An 8,753-nucleotide genomic window follows, 5' to 3' on the forward strand; every position below is an offset into this window, starting at 1 on the left:
ATAGAGGCAGGAGGGGGAAAGAGTAAGGATGAGGAAATGGGTCCTAGAGAGAGGGGATCTGACTCAGGCCTGCCTGGCCTAGGCACATGAGACCCTTTCTTACCTGGGGCTGTTTCAGGGGCCTCTTGTTGCTAGGAGGGCTGTGAGGACCTAAGTCAGCTGAGGGTTGGGAAATGGAGTCTCCCTCTGTAAAAATTCAGAGGGAGGGAGTGGTTCGGGAATCCAGGACTCCCTGCCAGGGCAGGGCACGTGGTGGAACACACCAGTTCTCACTGGGCAGCTGGTTTTACTTACTGTGGTTGGAGGCTGAGGGTTTGTGCTCTGTGAGATCACTCTGGTCGCTTGCCCTAAATAAATATCAGACACTGTGACTGCTATTCCCAAGCACAGGATCTTTGCTTCCTGAGTTAGGAAGGAAACTGTCAGTAGATGATTCCCTGAGGTTCCTTTGTGTTCATTCATACTGCGTATGGTACTGCCTTTTCTCTTGGGGCCTCATTCTTTAATCTAACCATGATCCCTTCCAGTGTTTACTCCTTTCCTGTTTGCTGGGTGTTCACATTTAGGTCGATTCTTTTTTTTTTCTTCTTCTTCTTTTTTTGGCAGCTGGCTGGTAAGGGGACCCAACCCCTTGACCTTGGCGTTATGACACCATGCTCTAACCAACTGAGCCAACCAGCCAGGCTTAGGTTCATTCTTTATCAATGCTCTTGCACCTACTTCTACCCTAAGACCTCTCCTGTTTTGTTTTCCAGGGGTAGATTCTGTTTTGTTTTGTTTTTCCCTGCTCGGGTCTAAATGTGTCCCCCAAAAGTTCATGTATTGAAAACTTGACCCCCATTATAAGAGTGCTAAGAGAGTGGGAAATCTAATTCTGGTATTTGAAAGATGGGGCCTTTAACAGGTGATCGGATTGTGAGGACTGTGCCCTGGTGAATGGATTGATCCATTCATGGGGTGATGGGTGTGGTTCTGATGGCTTTATAAGGAGAGTGAGTGAGGAAATTAGCTGTCTCTTGCTCAGCCCATTCTCAGCATATGATACTCTGCATCACTGCAGAATCACCATCACATAGAAGGCTTTACCAGATGTGCCCCTGGACTGTGGACTTCCCAGCCTCCAAAACAATAAGTAAATTTTGTTTCTTTATAAATTATCCAGTTTCAGGTATTCTGTTACAAGCAACAGAAACAGACTAATACATTCCCTCACTTTATTTATTGTCCCATAGGACTTTAGTTGTTTCTTCTCTCTCTCTTAGTTTCTCTTCCTGTCCTGTCCTTCCCTCCTCCTGCTACTGTGGCCAACAGAGCTTTCTCCTGCTGCTCCTTTCATCTCCTCATTTATTTCTCTTCTTGGACTTTGGCTTCTTTTGCTGGGGACAGAGGAACATCATTGGGCCTGTTCTTCTAACCTAGTTGGGGATGTGAATAACCATGTCCAAGAGACAGTGGGGTACAGGGAGCATGAAGACCTGGGAAGAAACGACCAGCAGGAATTAGCGCCAAGAAGCAGAAGTTCAGGGAGGAGGAGATCCAGGCCCAGAGACGGAGGTGAAGAAGTCCTTTTCATCTCCCAAGCATGGCAAGTAGCTTTGGAGAAAACAGAATGAGAGGAAAGGCCACCATACCCTCCAGTCTTCCTGAAATACAGAAAATACACCAGGGCTGCCATCAGAGCCACCCCGGCCAGTACTCCAATCACAATGCCAGCAATTGCCCCAGCTGAGAGGCCAGGAGAACTTCTTTGTACTGGATCATCTGTCATGGAAAGAAAAGAGGAGAAGGACTGAAGGTGGAATTATTTTACAGTGGGGGTGCCCTGGGAAACAACTCAGCCTGAATAGTCTCTACTTGTCCCTTCAAGGAATACATTTTCTGTGGGAAGGCTGCTGGGAGGTGATCAGGCAACTATATCCTTCTAATCTATTTTTTCCTCTCATTATGTTTCTAGGTTGGTGATTATTCTTCCCTCAATTTCATCTCGTAATCCTGCTTGTAATTTTCAGTTCGGGAATCTGAGATTCAAAGAACTTAAGAATTGTGTGCAAGACATTTATAACTGTAAAAGCACACATTAAAAAAGAAGAAAGATTTCAAATCAACAACTTAACTTTACAACTTAGGGATATACAAAAGGACAAAGGAAAGCCAAAGCTAGTAGAAAAAAGGAAATAATAAATATTAGAGTGCAGATAAATAAAATGGAGAATAGGAAAACAATTTAAAAGATCGATGAAACAAAAAATTAGTTCTTCCAAAAAAGAAAAATCACCAAAATTCACAACCTTTAACTGGATTGACCAATACAAAAAGAAAGCAGATTCATATCACTAAAATCAGAAATGAAAGTGGAGACATTATGACCAGTTGTGTAGAATTATTAAGAATTATTACAATACTATGAATAATTGTATGCCAACAAATTGGATCATGTAAGTGAAATGGAAAATGTACTAGAAACACAAAAGTTACCAAGAAGGAATCATGAAAAAATAAAAAATCTGAATAGCCTTGTAACTAGTAAGGAGATTAAATCAATAAAAGCATTTGACAAAATTCAACATTCTTTCATGATAAAATCACTCAAAGTAGGAATAGAAGGAAACTACCTCAACATAATAAAGGCCTTTTATGAAAAGTTCACAGCTAACATTATACTTAATGGTGAAAGACTGAAAACTTTCACTCTAAGATCAGGAACAAGGCAAGGATGTCAACTTTCTCCGTTTTTACAACATAGTATTGGAACCTAGCCAGAGCAATTAGGCAAGAAAAAAAAAGAAAAGAAGTCATCCAAATTGGAAAAAAGTGAAATTATTTCTGTTTGCAGATGGCATGACTTATATGTAGAAAACCCTAAAGATTCCAGAGAACTAACTTTTAGAACTAATAAACAAATTCAGCAAAGTTGCAGGATTCAAAATCAACATGCAAAAATCAGTTGTATTTCTATACAATCTGAAAAAAAAGAAAATACTACATTTACAAGAGTTTGGAAAATAATAAGTAGGAATAAACTTAACCAAGGATGTGAAAAGACTTGTACCCTGAAAACTGGAAAATACTGCTGAAAGAAATTAAAGAAGACTAAACAAGTGGAAATATATCCTGTTTTTATGGATTGAAAGACTTAATATTGTTAAGATGACACTACCACCCCGAGTGATCTACAGATTCAATGCAATCCCTATCAAAATCCCAGGGACTTTTTTTGCAGAAATGAAAAATCAATCCCCAAATTCATGGAATCTCAAGGGACCCCGAATAGCTAAAACAATCTTGAAAAAGAAGAAGGAAGTTGAAGGAATCACACTTACTGATTTCAAAATTTATTACAAAGCTGCAGCAATCAAAACAGTGTGGTACTGGAATGAAGAAAGACATACAGACCAATGGAATAGAATGGAGGGCCCAGAAATAAACCCTTGCATATATGGCCAAATGATTTTTGACAAGGGTGCCAAGACCATTCAATGGGGAAAAGATAGTCTTTTGAACAAATGGTGTTGAGAAAACTGAATATTCATGGAGAAGAATAAAGTTGAAGCTTTACCTAATACCATGTGAAAAATTAACTCAAAATAGATCAAAGACCTAAATGAAAGAGCTAAAACTATGAAACTTTTTAAAGAAAACATAGGGTGAGAGCTTCATAATGTTGGATTTGACAATAATTTCTCAGCTATGACACCAAAAGCATAGGCAACAAAGAAAAAAATAGGTAAATTGGACTTTATGAAAATTAAAAACTTTTGTGCATCAAAGAACACCATTAAGAAGGTGAAAAGACCACCTCTGGAATGGGAGAAATAATTGCAAATCATATATCTGATAAGGAATTAATATCTGGATATATAAAGAACAACTATAACTCAGCAACAACAAAACCAAACTACCCAATTAAAAAATGGGCAAAGGACTTGAATAGACTTTCCTCCAAAGAAGGTAAACAAATGGCCAATAAGCATATGAAAAGATGCTTAACATCACTAATCATCAGAGAAATGCAAATCAAAACCACAGTGACATGCCATCCTCTATGTCGTTTGTAGCTCATTGAGTAGGTGAGAGAAAACAAAGAATTGATGAGTTAATGACAGAGAGAAGAAACTTGACCTTGAGGGCCTTTCTTTTTTTCCTCCTTACTGAAACCTCTCTGGCTACAGGGTCTTTCTGAGGTTGGGAGAACCCCCTTCCAATATTCTAGACCTGACCCAAGGTCAGCCATGAGAAATCAGAGAGGTAAGGGGAGGAGAGAATCTGCAGAGATGGAGTGGGGGGACTCAGGGAGAATTAGGCTTTTGCTTGTACCTATGGGATACTGGCTGAGAAAGAAATTTTTTCTGGTATTCTCTTTGCAAACCAGGTAGACTCCACCCCGGAACTTGTCCCCAATGCTGCAGGGATCCGCTTACCAGAGACTGTGATCATCTTGACTGTGGTCCTGTTGAGGCCTGTGGCAGAGTTATAGGCAACGCAGGTAGAGGATCCACTATCATTCACAGTGATGTTGGGGATAATGAGCTCTTGTGTGGATTGCTGGGGCCTCCCATTGATAAGCCACGAATACTGTGCCAATGGATTAGAGGCCGCATAGCAGAAGAGGCTGAGGTTTGCTCCTGGATGGTAAGATGAGTCTGGGGGGGAAATGGTGGGGGTGTCCAGGCCATCTGGAGCAAAGAGAATAAAGACACACATGATGTCTTCTGGGGAAAGGGGACACTCCTGGTCTGTAGAAGGACCACAGTATCCCTCTGAGCCATGTGAAACTTGTTTTAAAAAGTTTGAACCATGGGCTTCTGGTCAAGATGGTGGAATAGACAGTCCCCAGCATCACTCTCTCCAACAGATCAACCAATTTACAGCTATAAAAAAGCAACAACAGCCAGGCTGGGGCTTCTAGAGCTCATGGGAAGAGAAGGAGAGATCTATGCAGTGCATGAAAGCAGAAGTGACAATGAGAGAAAGAAAAAAGCACTCTGACCACTTCATGCCATGGCTGCTTTAAGGCTGGAGCTGCTGAGCACATAGAGCAGGAGCCAGCAAAAGCCACAGCTGTGCCTTTCAGATGCAGATGCTTGGAGGTGGCAGGGGAGAAGAGGACCTTGGTGACCCCCAGGCCAGCAAAACCACTAATAGGGTTCCCATAGATCCACAAAGGAGCGAGGAGCCACAACAACTGAAAAAAAGGAGCCACTCAGAGGCCAGTGAGTCATTTCAAGGGACCGGCACATGGCTTGTCCCATGAGAAGTGTTTGGAGTATGGGTAGTGGGGGAGACAGGCTCACCAGGGAAACACTGGGGCACAGCAAGGACAGCTTACCTGCACCCCAATCAGCAAAGGACAACTCAGAGGAGATTGGTCAGGAATATAGAATTTCATGGTGTGCAGTTTGATGAAAAGATTCAGGTCCAGATCAGAGTTTTGACACAACCCAGGTGCACCAGGTCTCTGGAGAGCCAGAAGTACCTATAAAGTCAACCATTAAAACCTGAGCTGCACAAAAAGCCTTCTCTAGGGAATCAGCAGCAAAGCAGCAATTTAGCTAAACCACACAGCTCAAGTACTGTTCCCCACAGGAAGGTTCCCTATTTTAGAAGTAAGGAAAGGACAAAAAAATTAGTTCTGGCCCAGGCACACCACCAGCACCTCAGGGCCCACCTGGGGTCCTGAAGTATGGAGCCGTACACTGGACCCCCCCCCCCCAAACCAGGCACACCGCCAGTGCCTCGGGGACTGCTTGGGGACCTGAGGTATGGAGCCAGGGTCTGGATCCCCCCACAACCAGGCACACTACCAATGCCAAGGAGCATGCCAAAACATCATCTCCATGTGGGTGGCCCACCACAGTCACCACAATAACCATGGCTGCCATGAAAGTGGCTAGATGTCACAACCACCATGCAGATGGTCTGCCAGCCACTGGAGTGCATTGACACAAGGAGAGTCACCAGAAGAGACCAAAGAAAAGAAGAGGATGTCTCTCTCCACAAAGCCCGTTCTAGAGTGACAGAAGAAGCATCTGCTCTATGATAACATAGGGGGACTTGAACATACCTCTCAGCATTGGACAGATCATCTAGGTAACAAATCAACAGAGTAAGCATTACTCTTTCAGGGGAGAGAAGAAATCTAGGGTTATCAGTGGTGGAAGGGGGGAGGGAGAGGGATGGGGAGAGATTTGACAAGGAGCATAAAGAATAAGTACGATCTGTAACAATATATATGCTAGTAATATTGATTTGATCAACATATGTGAATGTTGAACTCTCAAAATATGTATAATCAATTATGATTCAATAAAAATTTTTTTAAAAAAGAAGAAAGTTCCAACTATAACCCCTGTGCTCACTGAGCCTGAGTCTGAGACATTAACTTGTTCCTCCCATCACATGTCGTTGATCCTGAGCCTCTCAAGACAGGAGCAAGCCCTCCCCTCCTCTTCTTGGCTCATGGCTGGATGTGCCTGAATAGGCATAGGGCAGGAAGCCATGGCCAGCCTGTGTGTCCGGGAGTGAAGGTCTGTGTACCTGGACGTGGGAGGGACTGAGTGCCCTGGACTCTGGCTGCGTGGATTTGGGCTGACAGCCTGGGACATGGGAACAGGTGTTACTCACAGGAAATATTCAGGGTGAATGCATCACTGCGGCTGGTGCTCACTGGGTTCTGGGTTTCACACTCATAGGGTCCTGTGTCATTCCTCGTGACACTGAGTAAAGTGAGAGTCCTGTTGTCCAGGGACAGATCCAGCCTGGGACTGACCTGGAGCCTCTGACCATTTATCCACCACACGTAGGTTGTGTCCTGAGTCTCAGGTTCACAGTTAATGCCACAGGGTCCTCGTCCTCCACCGGGTGGGAGTTGTTACTTGTGATGGAGGGTTTGGGTAACTCCGCTGCTTAGAGACCAGAGAGGATTACCCTGTGTGGTGCCTTTGATTGCCTCCTCCAAAGGCATCTTTCAGTCACAGTTGGCATCTCTCACCTCTCAGCATGGATTGGGAGAACCAATATTGTCAAATATTGATTCCAAAGTGATCTAGAGTCAGTGAAATCCCCGTCAAACTACCCATGACACACTTCACAGAAATAGAAAAAAACAATTAAAAAATCTATATGGAACAACAAGAGACCCCAAAGAGTCAAAACATTCCTGAGCAAAAAGAGCAAGATGGGAGGCATCCCACTCCCTGACTTCAAAATATGCTACAAAGTTATAGTAATCAAAAGAGCATGATTCTGGCACAAAACAGACACATAGACCAATGGAACAGAATAGAGAATTCAGAAATAAAACCAACAACCTACAGCCAACTGATTTTTAACAAAGGAGCCAAGAACATACATTATGGAAAGGTACATATATACAATTATCATGGGTCAATTAAAAAAAAAGTAAATTAAAAAAATTTTTAGAAATACAAGTAGATTAGAGGTAACCAGAAATGGGGGGAAGGAATAATGAGAAGTGATTGCTTAAAGGGTGCAGAGTTTATGTTTATGATGACAAAAAATGTTTTTGAAATAGATAGAGGCAGTGGGTACACAGCATTGTGAACATAATTAACGCCATACAATTATATTTTTAAAATTCTTAAAATGGAAATTTTGCATTACATATGTTATAGCAGAGCCAAAAAAAAAAAAAAAAAAGTCCTCATTCTTCAATAGATATTCAGTCTCCACTCCCACCCCCACCTTACTCCATACCTCAACTCATTCCTTGGAGGCAGGGAAGTGGGGACTTCAGGGCCTATGTCTTGTTGTGAGGGGAGAGCACAGAAGAGCAAGTATGAGAGAAAATCATGAAAAAGTAGAAAGGAAAGCAATATAGGAAGGAAAGAGAGAGAACAGAGAAGGAGGAAGCTAGCGGGGGGCAGAAGCCAGGCAAGGGGAACACAGGGACCAGCCAATGCCCAGTGAACAATGACCTCACAGACGTTTGGGCCATTCCCTCACCTGGAGCAGATGTGACCTGGGTGCCATGAGAGACGAGAAAACCACCTTCCCAAACTACTCTGAAACAGGGTGGGAGTGGGGACCCACATAGCAGGGTTCAGAAGAAAAGAGGGGTGGGGATCTGGACCAGTGGGACCGTGGGGATCAGGAAGCCTCAGTTACCGATTGTGGAAGGGGTGGGGGCGGGGCTCCCGGACTCCTGGGACACCCAGGTATCCAGGCTCTTCAAGCAGCTGGAGCTCAGAGGGTGTGGCCCAGGACCTCATTTAGTAAGGCCCTTCCTTCCCCACCCTTTCCTGGCTGTCTTGGGTAAAGGAAGGTATAAAGGGCTGTCTTCCTGGCAGAAAGAGAAGAAAGTCTGGTCATGGGACCTGGCCCACTGCTGGCCCTCCTGGGTGTCACCTTCTTGCTGCCCCGTGAGTGACGACCCCTACCTGGAGGGAGTTTCCCTGGTGGATGATCAGGGCCACCCTGCTGAGACGGGTTTGCTCTTCTCCCTCCCAGGACAGCAGGCCTTAGTCTGCCAGTGGGGGACACTTCAGTCCGTGAGGAATGTATCGGACCTGCCCCTCTAGTGGACAGCTGGCCAGCAATCCTGTGAGAGCGGCTGGGGTTGCCAGGACACGCTGATGTTCATTGAGAACGGTGAGAAGCGCTCCCCAGAGCAGAGACTCCGCTCCGGCCCCCTTTTGTCCTGGCTAGCACATGGTGCATAGACCTACCCCCCAACCCCGAGACCAGGAGCTCCTCCCCTCCCCAGTTGGGGCAACCCCTGGGTGCCCAGTTGCCTC

General features: G+C 44.4%; 1 pseudogene; it reads right to left on the minus strand.

Annotated features, from left to right (window-relative positions):
- Positions 1-286: 286 nt before the first annotated feature.
- On the minus strand, positions 287-8,228 carry LOC134387428 (carcinoembryonic antigen-related cell adhesion molecule 8-like; annotated as a pseudogene).
- Between the last annotated feature and the right edge of the window lie 525 nt (positions 8,229-8,753).

Source organism: Cynocephalus volans, chromosome 10 (genome assembly GCF_027409185.1).
Source record: "Cynocephalus volans isolate mCynVol1 chromosome 10, mCynVol1.pri, whole genome shotgun sequence".
In the NCBI taxonomy this organism is placed as follows: domain Eukaryota; kingdom Metazoa; phylum Chordata; class Mammalia; order Dermoptera; family Cynocephalidae; genus Cynocephalus; species Cynocephalus volans.